Source organism: Scyliorhinus canicula, chromosome 5 (genome assembly GCF_902713615.1).
Source record: "Scyliorhinus canicula chromosome 5, sScyCan1.1, whole genome shotgun sequence".
Classification (NCBI taxonomy): domain Eukaryota; kingdom Metazoa; phylum Chordata; class Chondrichthyes; order Carcharhiniformes; family Scyliorhinidae; genus Scyliorhinus; species Scyliorhinus canicula.
This window is the reverse complement of record NC_052150.1, coordinates 175992067-176007572: the sequence shown is the minus strand read 5'-3', so window position 1 is coordinate 176007572 and position 15506 is coordinate 175992067. Positions and strand designations below refer to the sequence as shown.

The window sequence follows — 15506 nt, the reverse complement described above, 5'->3', positions numbered from 1 at the left end:
ACGACAAAGAGAGTTGGAGTCTCAAGGAGAGCCAATCACATTGCTACCTAGATGCAAAGCCCATGTGATTTATGTGCCCATTGAGCCTGACTTTGAAGTGAAAGGGGGTTTCTGAGATGACAATGAAAATACAAAGGCACAGGTCAGGGTCTGAGAGCGTGAGGAGAAAGAGGCTGAAAGCCTCTGTCGTTCCCATCACAGGAATGCAGGTGGAAGAACGTGCATGAGAGGCAGAACTCATGAATAATTAAAACAAGGCTGGAATACTTGCCTCGATTGCCTTAGGGAAAGGATCTCGAGAGGACAAAAAATCTCATTTTGAATAACAGTTCTGAGATTTAAAGTTCCCAGGCCAAGAAAGAAAAACAACCCTCAGGAACTAAGAATCACCTTGGACTGGTTCGAGGAGGATTTAATGCCTAATTAAAGTACAGTTTAAAGTATATCTGTGAAGTGTATTTTCAGTTCTGCAAAAAGAAAAAGGGGAATGTCCTATTTTGTTAACAACAAAGGTAAGAATTTGGTCATCAGTGTTTTGTTTAGTCTTTTGTTACAGCAAAACTTCTACAACATGAAATCTTGTTGAGTCGTCCTTTGAGGTATTAACCAAAGTTTGGATTTGTTTAAAAAAGTTATCGATCTCTTTGGAGATCCTGGGCTGGATTTTCCCCTACCCGGCGGGGCGGGGTGTCCCGACGGGATGGAGTGGCGTGAACAACTCCGGCATCGGGCCTTTAGGTGCCAAGCCCTCACCTTTAGAGGCTAGGCCCGCGCCGGAGTAGTTGGCGCGCCGCCGGCCGGCGGGAAAGGCCTTTGGCGCCACGCCAGCCGGGGCCGAAGGGACTCCACCGGCCGGCGGAGGTCCGCGCGTGCGTCAGCGGCTGCTGGCGTCATCCCCTCGCATGCGCAGGGGGGGGGGTCACCTCCACGTCAGCCATCGCGGAGGCTGATGCCCGACGCGGAAGGAAAAGAGTGCCCCCACGGCACAGGCCCGCCGGCGGGGGGGTCGGAGAATTCAGCCCCCTAATACATCAGTTAAGTATAATAGGTACAAAAAAATAGTGAAAAAGACTAATGGAATGATTGCTTTTCTAACTAGAAGGCTAAAGCTGGTTTAGCTCAAATTGGCATGGAGTATATAAAATTAAAGAGATGAATAATTGGCCCAAAGACTAGTGTGCGAGAAGTGGGCCTCAGTTCATGGGGCTCTGGCCTCAGTACTGGGGAATACGGGGGTTGTACCGTTTGGACGGCCTACATCTGAACGGTGCTGGGACCAATGTTCTTGTAAACTGCATAACTGGGGAAGCAGAGAGGGCTTTAAATTAAATAAAGAAGCCGATGGTTCTGGAGAGGGAATACATAGACATGCAGCGTAAAAGAATATGGCAGTATTACGACGCAGCTATTTAGGTAATGATACACAGAGTGTGACAGGAAAGGACAGAGTGTACAAACATATTTTAAAAAGCAACAAATGGGGCCAAAAGGAAAATAAATTGTAACAAAGAAAAAATGGTAACAAGGCAAAATTAATGGTTCTTTACTTAAATGCATGTATTATTTGGTACAAAAGAAATGAATTAATGGCACAAGTTGAGGTTAATGGGCATGATCTTATAGCCAGTACAGAGACGTAGTTACAAGGAGACCAAAACTGGGAACTAAACCAGCTGGTTTACCTCAGTGGGCTAGACAGCTCGTCTGTGATGCAGAACAAGGTCAGCAGCACATGTTCAATTCCTAAACCAGCTGGGTTTTCTGAATTCCCCCTCTGTGTATCCGAACAGGTGCCGGAATATGGCAACTAGGGGCTTTTCACAGTAACTTCATTGCAGTGTTCATGCAAGTCTAGTTGTGACAATAAAAATAGATTAAATATTCAGGGGTATGTGACGTTTTGTAAGGACAGACAAGAAAGGGTGGTGGGTTAGCTTTATTAGTATGAGATGGAATAAGTACGCTAGCAAGAAATGATCCAGGATTGGAAGATGTAGAATCCATAAGGATGGAGTTAAGTAATAACAAGGGGAACAAGACACTGGTGGGAATAGTCTACAGGCCCCCCGAACAGTAGCTATATTGTAGGATGGATAATAAGTCAGGTGATAATGAGGACATGTATAAAAGACAGTACTTTAATCATAGGTGATTTTAATCTTCATGTCAATTGGGAAAATCAAATTGGCAGAGATAGCCACGAGGAAGAATTTAGAGTGCATTCAGGACTGTTTCCTAGAACAATATTAGTTGATCCAACCAGGGATCAGCCTACTTCGGATTTGGTAATGAGATAGGTTTAATAAACCACCTCACATCCCCTAGGAAACAGTGACCATAACATGATGGAATTTAGCATTCAGTTTGAGAGCGAGAAACTTGGGTCAGAAACAACTGTGCTGAACTTAAATAAGGGTAATTAAAAAGGAATGAGGGAAGAGCAGCTTGAGTGGACTGAGAAAGGAGTTGAGCAGCAAAGACGGTTGTTCAGTAATGGTAGATGTTTATGAAAATAGTTCATGGCTCACAATATCCCAGTGAGGAAGAAGGATTCCAGGAAAGGGATAAATCAGTGAATCAAGGATAGTATTAAACTGACAGAAAAAACATACAATGTAGCAAAGATTAGTGGTAAATCAGAGGATTAGGAAAGTTTTAAAACCAACTAAAGATGACCAAAAAAATAAACAGGGAGAAGATAACTATGAGAGTAAACCTAGCAAGTAATATAAAAGCAGACAGCAAGAGCTTCTTTAAATATATAAAAAGGAAGAGAGAGAGAGAGACCAAAGTGAATATAGACACCTTAGAGAATGAGACCACAAAAATAATAACAGAGAACCTGGAAATGGCAGAGTTTTAAAAAAAACTTTGCATTAGTCTTCATGGTGGAAAACTCAACATTCAAAAAATATTAAATAATCAAGGGACAAAAGGGGATGGGGGGAGGAAATAAATACAATAACTATCACAAGAGGAAAGGCAAACTAATGGGGCTAAAGGCTAATAATTCACCTCAACCTGGTGGGTTGCATCCAAGGTAACTAAAGGAACCAGCTACAGAGATAGTGGGTAGACTGATAGCAATCTTCCAAGAATCCTTAAATTATGGAAAATTCCCAGCAGACTGGAAAACTGCCAGTGTTTAAGGAGGGAGGAAGACAAAAACAGTAAACTATGGCCAGTTAGCTTAACATCTGCAATAGGGAAAATATTAGAGTCCATTATAAAAGATGTAATAGCAGAGCATTTAGAAATACTTAAACAATCAAGCAGAGTCAGCAGAGTTCATGATGGGGAAATGGTGCCTGGCAAATTTAGTACAATTTTTGTAAGTAGGATAGGTAGATAAAGGGGGACCAGTAGATGTAATATACTTGGATTTCAAAATAAATGTTTAATATGGTACCGCACAAAAGTTACTTAATAATAAGAGCCCATAGTGTTTGGGTTAGTATATTAGCATGGATAGAGAATAAGCTAACTGATTGAAGTCAGAGTTGGGATTATAGCGGGATTTTCAGGACATCAACATGTAACTAGTGAAGTGACAAAGAGACCAGTGCTGAGGCCACAATTATTTACAATATAAATTCATGTCTTAGATGAGGGAAGTGAACGTACTATTGTCAAGTTTGTGGATGACAGAAAAATCGGTAGGAAGGCAAATGATGGGGATGACGTAGATGGATATAGACAGGTTAGGTGAGTGGGCAAAAACTTGGGAGATGGAATATAATGTAGGAAAATGTGAAGTTATGCACTTAGGTAGGAAGAATAAAGGTGCTGAATGTTAATGAAATAGAGAAAGGCTTCAGAAAACCGCAGTGAAGTGGGATTTGGGGTCTTTGTACATAAATGACAAAAAGCTAGCATGAAATTTAACAAGTAATTGGGAAGGCAATTGGAATATTGGCCTTTATTTCAAAGGGAATGGATTATAAAAAATATGAAAGTCCTGCTAAAACTATGCATAAAAGACCACACCTGGAATACTATGAACAGTTTTGGTCCCCTTATCCAAGGAAAGATAAACTGGCATTGGAGGCAGCCCAAAGAAGATTCATGAGGTTGATCCTGGGTATGGAGGGATATTCTTATGAGAAGAGGATGGGCTTGTACTCATTGGACATTAGCAGAATGAGAAGCAATCTTAGCGGCATTAGGTTTCTCAGGGGGCTTGACAAGGTAGATGTGGAGAGGTTGTTTCCCCTTATGGGAGAGTATAGGACCAGAGGGCATAATCTCCGAGTAAGGGGTCACCCATTGAAGACAGAGACGAGGAGGAATTCCTTCTCTCAGAAGGTAGTGAATCTGTGGAATTCTTTACCGCAGCGTGCTGTAGAGACTGGGCCATTAAATATGTTCAAGGCTCGAGATAGATAGATTTTTAATCAGAAAGGGAATATGGGTTATGGGGATAAAGTAGAGTTGAGGATTATAATATCAGATCAGCCATGATTTCATCGAATGGCAGAACAGGCTCGATGGCCAAATGGCCTACTTCTGCTCCTATGTCTTATGGTCCCAAAATTAAGTCAATGCATTTAAGTGGTAGGATTCTGAAAAGTGTAGAACAGATGGGCTTTTGAGTGCATGTCCAAAGACCTTTGAATGTAGCAAGTCAAGTAGAAATGGTGATGAAGAAGGCGTACAGAAAACTTTCCTCTATTGGCCAAAGTCTAAGGCACAAGACCAGGCAGGATTTGCTTGAACTGTAAAAGAAAAACTCGTTAGACTAGTGAGGTGCATTCAGTTCTGCTTCACAGGAAGGATGTGATTACACTAGAGAGGGCACAGAGGAGATTTACAAGGATGTTGTGAGGAATGGAGAATCAATGAGGAAAAATTGGATAGGCAGGGATTGTTTCCTTTGGAACACAGGAGGCTGAGAGAGATTAAATTGAGGTCTCGATAGAGTGGGTAGGAAGGATCTCTTTCATAGTAGACTGCTCAATAACTGGGGCATAACTTAATTGTAACTGGTGGAAGGAATGGGGAGCTTGGAATGAGGAGGTTTAATTGTTTTCACACAGAGGATGCTTTAGGGTCTTGTACTCACTGCCAAAAGAGCAGCAAGAACAGAAATCCTGACTATACTTCGATAGGCACTTGGTGGAGGGTCACGAATTGGGAGATGACAGTGTACATGGTCTGAAGGTCATGCCATGAACTGCACAGACCTGCAGGCCAAAGACGCCTGACATGGTTTCTTTTTTGTATATAATAAATTTATAGTACCCAATTCGTTTTTCCAATTAAGGGGCAATTTAGTATGGCCAATCCACCTACCCTGCACATCTTAGGGTTGTGGGGGTGAGATCCACGCAGACACGGGAAGAATGTGCAAACTCCTCATGGACAGTGACCCAGGGCTGGGATCGAACACATGTCCTCGGCACCATGAGGCCGCAGCGCTAACCATGCCGCCCCGGGTGACAGGAGTTTCTCGAAGCAAAGCAGATATAGTCCTCTAAAGCTGCGATGGCCGATCTCAAAAATTATTGGTGAAGTGGTGGGGGATTATCCCTGACCTGTCACTGAGTGCTGTCTTTACAGGAGCTCAGAATTTTCTTCATGTCATATCAAATACACAGCAAAAATTCAAAATAATACCACTTTCAAAATTATCTTAACGTGGATTACAACCGTGTCAAGAAGAAATCAAATTTTACCATATTTCTAGATCATAATTTCTGGAAAAAAAAACAACTGGATTCTGTTTCACACACTTAAAATCACATACAGAAAGATCTGATATAACACTGCAACATGCAGAAATTCAGCATTACACACAAATTAAACAGCAAGGCCCAAACAGTATGACCTTTAAATTCAAATTACATTCTTGTGCTTGTGAACTTTGAGGGGTCAAATTAATGCTTAAATATAGCGAGCAATGTCATCTTCAGATTACAGATTATACACTGAATTTGAAGATTTGCCCAGCTTTAAAATAATTCAATACAAATTAATCTAGCCTCAGAACAGAAATCGTTTCATGTTGCTAGCAAGCTGTTCCTTCTTGCTGCAGGAATGCAGGCAAGATTTCACTTGCCAACACATCTTAAATTCATATTATTTTCTTTATTTTGTTCCAATTTAGGGGCAATTCGTGTGGCCAATCCAACTACCTGCACATCTTTAGGTTGTGGAGGTGAAACCCATGCAGACACGAGGAGAATGTGCAAACTATACATGGATAGTGACCCAGAGCCAGGATCGAACCCAGGTCCTTAGCGCCTTAGGCAGCAGTGCTAACCACTACACCCACCATGCTGTCCAAATTTATATTACCGTATGTATTTATAATCCCCACAACCCCTTTTACGGGAGGATATCTGTTGTTAACTCCTGGAGTACGCACATGCACCATTCAAGATGGGAGATACCATGCTCTCCCAAATGGTAAGCTGTTGCAATGCCCACCAACAGACTTGGCATTGAAATGGCTGAAAAAATGTGAACTTATTGCACTCTCCCACGAGCTCCATAATAAAATGCCTTGCAAGGTTTTAATATTCTCAATGAATTGTTTTGTCATGTGTTAACATTATTGTTCTTTAGTCGTTCACTGGGCAGCATGTCCTGCCTAACCACTATACTTGGCGATTCTCACTTAGTCAAACCAAGCCCTCCGTCTGTCGAGTTTGTCATTGCCCCTCTGGTCACAGAGTTTGTGGTTTTGTGAAACAATTTGGTATTGTTCTATTTCCAGTTTCCTTAGTTCTCTCAGTTAAGGGGCCCGTACATTTTCACACTGCGCAAATGCTGCGAGATAGATACCAGAACGGAGAGGCAACATCTGTCAAGAAAGACCAAATAAGTTGTAGGTCTTGTCTCTGGAAAAAAGGTGAAGGTCAGTCTTATAGAGATCTCTAAAATTAGAAAGGATCTAATACGGTAATGGAGGAGTTCGGGAGGGGTCCAAAACGAGCGGTTAAGAATATGAGATAGCGACCAATAAATCAGATACAGAATTCAGAATAAACCTCTTTACCCAAAGAATGGTTAGAATATAAAGCTCACTATTCATTGAGGTGAATAGCAGAGATACATTTAATGGGGAAGCCTGGCAACTTCAGGAGGGAGAAAGGAAAAGAAGGATATGCTAAACAAAGTGGATGAATAAAATGAGAGAAAGGTGGTGTAGGGCATAAACATATGCACAAGTCTGTTCAGACAAATGGTTTGTTTCTGTGCGGTAAATGCTACATGATTGTATGTAAACAAAAAAGAGCTGGTACACTAAAGATTTATCTTGTAATGGCACAAATGATCATTGTTGAACAACCTCTCTGGGAAAGTGTGGAGTCCTAATACTTCAAGCAAAAATTAGTGGGAAGGTAATTAATTTATTTTTTCTGTCTGTTCCTCATCTTGCTTCTTAAATTCCATCTGTATTTTCCCAATTAACTTTTTGATTTTTGGCATCATTACATTTTAATTTATATTTCCTGGTTTGAACTCTGTGTGGCTCAGTAAGGATTTTCACTTGGAATGGGTGAAGAGACTCGTTGTTACATCTCCCACTCACAGATACCGTAGAGCCCTTCTGGACGGCAACATTCTGGAAAAGACACTGGGCGGCCAGGATTTTCTCCGAGACCGGCAAAGACTGATCTAGAATGGGAAGTGTTGTTGAAGCTGCCAACGGCAATAGGGACTTTCTCCGTCATATAGTGAAGGTCAGTCAGGGGCAGCACGGTAGCATGGTGGTTAGCATAAATGCTTCACAGCTCCAGGGTCCCAGGTTCGGTTCCCGGCTGGGTCACTGTCTGTGCGGAGTCTGCACGTCCTCCCAGTGTGTGCGTGGGTTTCCTCCGGGCACTCCGGTTTCCTCCCACAGTCCAACAAAGATGTGCGGGTTAGGTGGATTGGCCATGCTAAATTGCCCGTAGTGTCCTTAAAAGTAAGGTTAGGGGTGGGGGGGGGGGGGGGGGGGGGGGTTTGTTGGGTTACGGGTATAGGGTGGATACGTGGGTTTGAGTAGGGTGATCATTGCTCGGCACAACATCGAGGGCCGAAGGGCCTGTTCTGTGCTGTACTGTTCTATGTTCTATAGTACAGCACATAGAAAAAGAAACTGGAAGTCATGGGTCCACAATGTATTACTGGTGGGACAACCTCTGATGTGTCAGCTCTGCCAGGAACTCAGACACTCGATGATCCAAGGTGCCATTTTTAAAGGCTGCCCCAGGGCAAAGCAAGCAAACCAATTCACCCAGGTGCATCCCCAGCACACCTTTCGGCATGACTCGGGTTGCACGCAGAGCATGACTATCTTCCCACTGAGTGCTGAACTGACCTGAGCTTCCATGGAAGTACAGCTTCGTAGGAGCCTGATAACTACATGTAAATGTATTATACAGTAGCAATGTTTCCAACACTGAACAGGGAAGGACAATCACGCCATGCTTTCACATCATCATGAGATGTGACTTTGGACTCCTCGTGACATTTTCTGTTCCTGTCATCAAATCTGCCCGACGTGAAAGTGAACAGAAAATCCTGTCATCACATTAGAGGAAATCTCCATTGGCAGGCCCTTGAAATGTCTGTGTACAGCTGCAGCAGCAAGGTGATTGACAACTGTTGTTCTTTCACCACAAAGAAAAATCTGGGCCATTAAATTGTAGACATAAATAATGTAAATGAAGCAAACCATGCTTTCGTCATCCTCATAATTAGAAAATCACCCTGCCTCAAGAATTTTAAGCTGGACATAAGTAATGTTACACCCATTTTCCTTTAGGTCTTTATGAACCACTTTAGGATGTCTTTGTACATTGGCAAAAATGAAAATTACGACAACAAATCTTGGGTAAGAGAAACATTCCGAAAATGCCGAAAATTGTTTCAGTATCCAACTTAATCAATTTAATAGAGGGAGCAAACAATACCATCTGGAAACAACAGGCTCCCAGCAGCTTCACTTCCACTTAGTAAAGGGTGCTTGCACCCTAATTTATTTTACACATATTTTAATGAAATTACAATGCACCTTCCACCAAAATGTATGTTTCAGAACAGGATTAGATTATAGAAAAATAATTAACTATCAACATGATTTTCATGGTGAGAATCACCATTCTTTTTCAGAAAAAATGCTGTGTCATTTTGCTTCGCTTAATCAAATGTTGAGAAAGTGTTTTAGAAATATATTAAACATCACATAGAAACTCGATACACAAAGGAACTTGCAGCATAGCTTTAGTTAATAAAAAAAAATCAATGGGATAAGCAGCAGTTTTATTGGGGGAATTTCAAAAATAGAGTTATTTAAAATACTCCCACTTTATATGCTTAGGTATTTAATAGAAATCTGGTACCAATGTAAAGAGATGAATGCATCTTTAAAGTAGAGAAACAGAATTAAGATCCACTTCAGTATCAAAATGCAGGGGAAAGTTTCAGGTCTGCTTGAGTTTCATGATGAAGATTATGAAAAACTACAAAAAATGTCTGAGGCATTTCTAAATTTGGGCATTTCAAGGTGCTGGGCTCCATTATTGCTTTGCTAGACTACACAGCTCTTATACCATACAGATGATATATGAACACAGACAGCTAAAACAAACACCGGGCAGGCAAGTTCAATTTTCAGTTCAAACAGTAAAGGTTGCACACAAGTTTTGCATTAACTGAGGGTCATACTTGCAAAGATACTCATAGCAGCACTTTTTTTTTTAAATTGCAACCTCAAAAGAGAGAAATGCTACTTACTACCAGCCTATTAACATTCCTTCAGTATAGTATGTGGATGGATTCTGCAGTTTATATAGTAAACAAATTAAACGCTGGAAAATAACTGATACTAATCCATTCTCATGAGTAATCAGATACTAGAGGGAGTGGGAAATCAAAAGTGTGCGTGTCATGCAACACTGTGCAGTGGTAAAAACAGAACTTTTGTGCTCTAATCATGATAAGGGATTAGTTAGAAATTGTTACAATTTAATGTCACTACACTACAACTACTTCTGCTGATTTTTAAATGAAATCTAAACTAATGCTTAATTCAGTACAATGACATTTAGCATGTACACTCCCAGTACAGAAGCCTCCCATTGTGCATGTATATAGAGCCTGGAGGCATATAGGAAAGCAGAAGTATAACAGCTGTCAGCTAAATCACATGCCAGCTTATAGCTCCACCCAGGAAATACCAGATTCCAACATTTTTATGGAATCTAGGGAAATTGTCTCAGAGGCTCAAAATGAGAGAATAAAGCACCAGAAGTAACACACATACTGGCCCTTTAATTCCTGTAGCATTCACGACTTAAGTCGCTGGTGCGCAGCGTGATGACCCAGAAGTACGAGCGTACAGGCATGTGCGCTGGAAACGTGTGGCGTTTAAACTCCCAGCCGATTTGTCTGCCTGTTTTCCCCCTGCGCTGTGCTGGAGCTGTTGAAATAAAAAATCCAGCGACAGCGCTAACTTGGGCCACTTGCCCGGATTTCAGGTGAGTTTTTACGCCTTTTTATTTTACAGTCTAGCAGAGACAGGAGACATCCAGCGACATTTTTGTTGGTAGGTTAAGGTTTCGTATTATTAGTCCTTAGCATTTATAAATATGTTTAAAATGCAAATAAAGTGAAAAGAAGTTTTTTTTTAAAATTTTGGTTTATCATGAGGCTGCTAATTCCATTAAAAGAGTACTTTACACTATAAAGTGAGTTCGGAGTCACAGAAGATGAAATACTGATTTATTTTTAAACCTTAGTTTGCCGTGAGGAAGTTAATTCCATTAAAGGAACTGTAATGGATAGAATGAGGTGATCACTTGCTATTAAGTATGATTATCCACCTAAGATACTCCGTGTTACTGGTCACAGATTCTGTGCGTCCTTGCGTGGCTGATGAGCCTGATCCTAGAGCCAAATCTTCAATCACTCACTTGGCAGGAGCTTCCAAGGTGAGATCGGTCCTTGGACGCGAAGTCGCAGGTATTCCTTTCTCAAGCTCCTTTTCCAGGCCTCCTCTTGCTGCCGGGTGTTCTCAAAGAATTGTGACCCTTCAACCAGGAGGATCCTCCAAGTAGGTCTCTTTTGAGCAAATGTTTCCCAGGCATTGACGTCTATGTTCCATTTATTGAGATGTGGAGATGCTGACATTGGACAGGAGTGAGCACAGTAAGAAGTCTTACAACACCAGGTTAAAATCCAAAAGGTTTGTTTCAAATCACTAGCTTTCGGAGCACTGCTCCTTCCTCAGGTCAATTTCAGAGCAGTGCTCTGAAAGCCCTTTATTGAGGTAGGCCTTCAAACTGTCTTTGAAGAGCTTACTTTGTCCTCCTCTTGTTCGGATCCTTCCTTGAGCTGGGTGAAGAATATTTGCTTTGGCAGTCGGGACTCTGGCATCCTAAGCATATGGGTGGCCCAACAGAGTTGGTTTCAGATGATCATGGCCTCGATACTGGTGCTATTGACTCCTTCAGGGACACTAATGTTACTCGCCTGTCCTCCCAACTGATTCAGAGCTAAAGTACATTTGGATTTTGCAATATATTTTAAGCTGTGTTGTTTCAGAGTTTACCCGATATAATGTTCATCTTTACAAACCTCAGTGATTACATCAAATGTTTTAACAAAGTTTAATGCCTTAGAAGATATATGCAAGCCTCCTGTAAGCTAATGTGAACTATCTCTCTGACAGATATTTCTGTGAATCAACCACCCACACCTAAGGGTATAACTGCCAAAGGACATCCCAAAATGATGTCAGAGGAGAGATGTGCCAGGACACTGCGCTGCTGAAGCTGCTACTTTTGGACGTTGAGCTTGTAACATTAACAACTGACATGCCAAAACCCTCCCCTCCCTCCCCTTTTCGCATAGGCAGTACAGTTGTGCTTATGTGGAAAAATATATTTTATTAACCGTTGTGTTTAGGTGAGAAATATATTTTACTGCAAGAAATTTGTGATGATTGATGTAGTTTTATGTAATTGTTCAGCTGATCAACTTGAGCGTTAAGTTAAATGTTAACTGGTTTCCAAGTTACGTATAAAATTATTTTTGTTAATAAATGTTTCACATTAAATTTAACAAGCTTTGACAAATGTCTTACTGAAACATCGAAACACAATATTTAATTATGAGATAAATAAAAATGAATAATATAATTGAAGTAAACAAGGCAGAAATGTATTTAACACGATAACAGGATGCCACACTAGTTAGCACTGCTGCCTCACAACACCAGGGACCAGTGTTCAATTTGGATGTTGGGTGAATGCGCGGTGTTTGCACATTCTCGCCATGTCTGCATGAGTTTCCGAGCACCATAGAGTTCCTACAGTGCAGAAGTGGGCCATGTAGCCCATCATGTCTGCACCAGCCCTTTGAAAGAGCATCCCAACTAGGTCCACTCTCCCGTCCTATCACCGGAAACTAACCTGTACATCACTGGACACCAAAGGGCAACTTAGACTGGCCAATACGCAAACACGGGGAGAACATGCACTATTCCGCCGCCATTTCCTCTGGTTGCTTCGTTTTCCTCCTACAGTCCAAAGATGTGCAGGTTAGGTGGATTGGCCTTGCTAAATTGACCCTTAGTGTCCAGTGGTTAGATGGGCTTGTGGGGATAGGGTGAAGGTGTGGGCAGGGTACTTTTCGGAGTGTTGGCGCAGACCCGATCAGCCAACTGCAGTGATTCTGTAAGGACAGTGACAGTAAAAAGCTTGGGATGCTTTTAAAATGTTATGACCATAATTTAAATTAAAACATGGGAAAAATTTTAAGTATGCCAAATGTATAGTTACATAGTACAGTGCAGATTTAAATAGTTTCCCAGATTTAAAACAAATAACCTAACCTATGTTCGCCTATAAATGATCACCTTTAATCATAAAAAATAAAATTAAAAACTACTTTATACGAATCAACAACATGACTACCTGTTTAACAAAAAGAGCAAAAAAACTATTTTAAAAACTTCTAAAAACCTTTAAAACACTTGTTAAAATTATCACCTGTTCTCTTCAATTTAAATCTGTTGTTTAAATGCCTGCCCTCAATGGGCGTTCCCAACTGGCTGTGTCATAAGAGGGTGGGGCTGCATTCCTCCTGCACCGTGCTGGAGTCTGAGCAGAACAGGGCGCTTGAAGTCCAAGCCTGCTGCAGGGACAGGAAAGTTGGACGCATCCTCGGAGCGCAGATAAGTGCGCAGTTTTCTCTATTAAAATTGGCAGCCTGAAGTTACGGGCAAATTTTCCATTTCCTTAAACACATTACTGGTTACATATGAAGTTACTATCATAATGTCATTCAATTATAAAGCACATGTTAGGTGGCAGTGGTTAGCACTGCTGCCTCACAGCACCAGGCACCAGAGTACAATTCCGGCCTTGGTGACTGTCTATCTGGAGTTTGCACGCTCTCCCTGGGTTGGCGTGGTTGGCAGATTAAACGAATTGGACGTGCTAAATTGCCCCACAGTGTCAAGGGATGAACAGGTGAGGCTATGGGGTTAGGTTTGTGGTAGTGGGCCTAGGTAGGGTGCTCTTTCGGAGTGTCGGTGCAGGCTCGATGGGCTGAATGGCCTCCTTCTGCTCTGTAGGGATTCTATGGTTCTATATTATTCTCCATTACATCAGCTTATTTCATAGAATCTTTTTTTTTTTTAAATAATTTTTATTGAAGAAATTTTTCAAAATACAAACATTTTAACCCCCCCTACATTTACATTTAAATTATAACAAAACAAAGTCAAACCCCCCTACTTAACAAGAAAAAGAAAAAAGTCCCCCCCCCCCCCCCCTACTCGCGCGTCCCCCCCCCCCCTCCCCCCCCCCCCCCGGCGAACCGACAGTCAGACCACCTTATCATTTCTAGCAGCGTCCTCGGGCAGGCCTTGCCCGTGCCACCACCGCTACCGTACTTCCTTCGTCTTTGTCCCCCCTCCCCCCCCCCCTCCGCCCCCCTCCCTCCCGCCCTCCCCTCCCCTCCCGGGTTGCTGCTGTCACGGCCTCAGTTTCTATCTCTGATCCAAGAGGTCTAGGAAGGGTTGCCATCGCCTGAAAAACCCCTGCACCGACCCTCTCAGGGCGAATTTGATCCTTTCCAATTGGATGAAGTTTGCCATGTCGTTTAACCAGGTGTTAACACTCGGAGGCCTTTCGTCCCTCCACTGAATCAGGATCCTCCTCCGAGCCACCAAGGACGCAAAGGCTAATATTCCAGCCTCCCTCGCCTCCTGTACCCCCGGTTCCACCCCAACCCCGAAGATCGCAAGTCCCCATCCTGGCTTGACCCTGGACCCCACCACTCTCGACACCGTCCCTGCCACCCCCTTCCAGAACTCCTCCAGTGCCGGACATGCCCAAAACATATGTGCATGATTCGCAGGGCTTCCCGAACATCTAATACACCTGTCTTCACCCCCGAAAAACCGACTCATCCTTGTCCCCGTCATGTGGGCTCTATGCAGTACCTTAAATTGAATGAGACTTAGTCTCGCACATGACGACAACGAGTTGACCCTCTCCAGGGCGTCTGCCCATGTCCCGTCCTCTATCTGTTCCCCCAGCTCTAACTCCCACTTATCTTTCAGCTCCTCTACTGGTACCTCCTCCACCTCCTGCATAATCTTATAGATGTCCGAGATCTTCCCCTCCCCGACCCAGACCCCTGATAGCACCCTATCACTCATCCCCCTGTCGGGGAGCGCGGGGAACCCCGCTACCTGTCGTCTGGCAAATGCCTTCACTTGGAGGTACCTGAACGTGTTCCCCGGGGGGAGCCCAAATTTCTCCTCCAGCTCTCCCAGGCTCGCAAACCTCCCCTCTATAAACAAGTCCCTCAGTTGTCTAATACCCGCCCTCTGCCAGCTCTGGAATCCCCCTCCTGTGTTTCCCGGCGCAAATCTGTGGTTCCCTCTTAGTGGTGCCCCTATCAGACCTCCCACTTCCCCCCGTGTCGCCTCCACTGCCCCTAGATCTTGAGGGTGGCCGCCACCACCGGGCTCGTGGTATACCTCGTGGGAGGGAGCGGCCATGGTGCCGTTACTAGGGCCCCCAGGCTTGTGTTGCCACAGGACGCCCTCTCCATGCGCTTCCAGGCTGCCCCCTCCCCTTCCATCATCCACTTTCGTACCATCGATGTATTTGCCGCCCAGTAATATCCTGAAAGGTTGGGTAACGCCAGCCCTCCACTATCCCTACTCCGCTCCAAAAAGACCCTTCTAACTCTCGGGGTGCCATGTGCCCACACATACCCCATGATACTACTCGTTACCTTCTTGAAAAAGGCCCTGGGGAGGAAGATGGGCAGACACTGGAACAAAAACAAGAACCTCGGGAGGACCGTCATTTTAACTGACTGCACCCTCCCTGCCAGCGACAGCGGCACCATGTCCCACCTCTTAAACTCCTCCTCCATCTGTTCCACCAGTCTGGAAAAGTTCAACTTGTGGAGGGTCCCCCAGTTCTTTGCCACCTGCACCCCCAAATACCTAAAACTTTTAACTGCTCTTTTGAAGGGGAGCCTCCCAATTC

General features: G+C 43.3%; 1 protein-coding gene and 1 long non-coding RNA gene across 13 annotated transcripts in view; one reads left to right on the top strand and one right to left on the bottom strand.

Moving 5' to 3' along the window:
- Positions 1-15506, bottom strand: part of LOC119966444 (sickle tail protein homolog) — a 764531-nt gene that overhangs the window by 283695 nt on the left and 465330 nt on the right. The window lies entirely within an intron of this gene.
- LOC119966445 lies at positions 10175-13609 on the top strand. Its single transcript, XR_005460770.1, has 3 exons — positions 10175-10469; positions 10843-10953; positions 11663-13609. It is a non-coding gene; the product is annotated as an uncharacterized LOC119966445 (long non-coding RNA).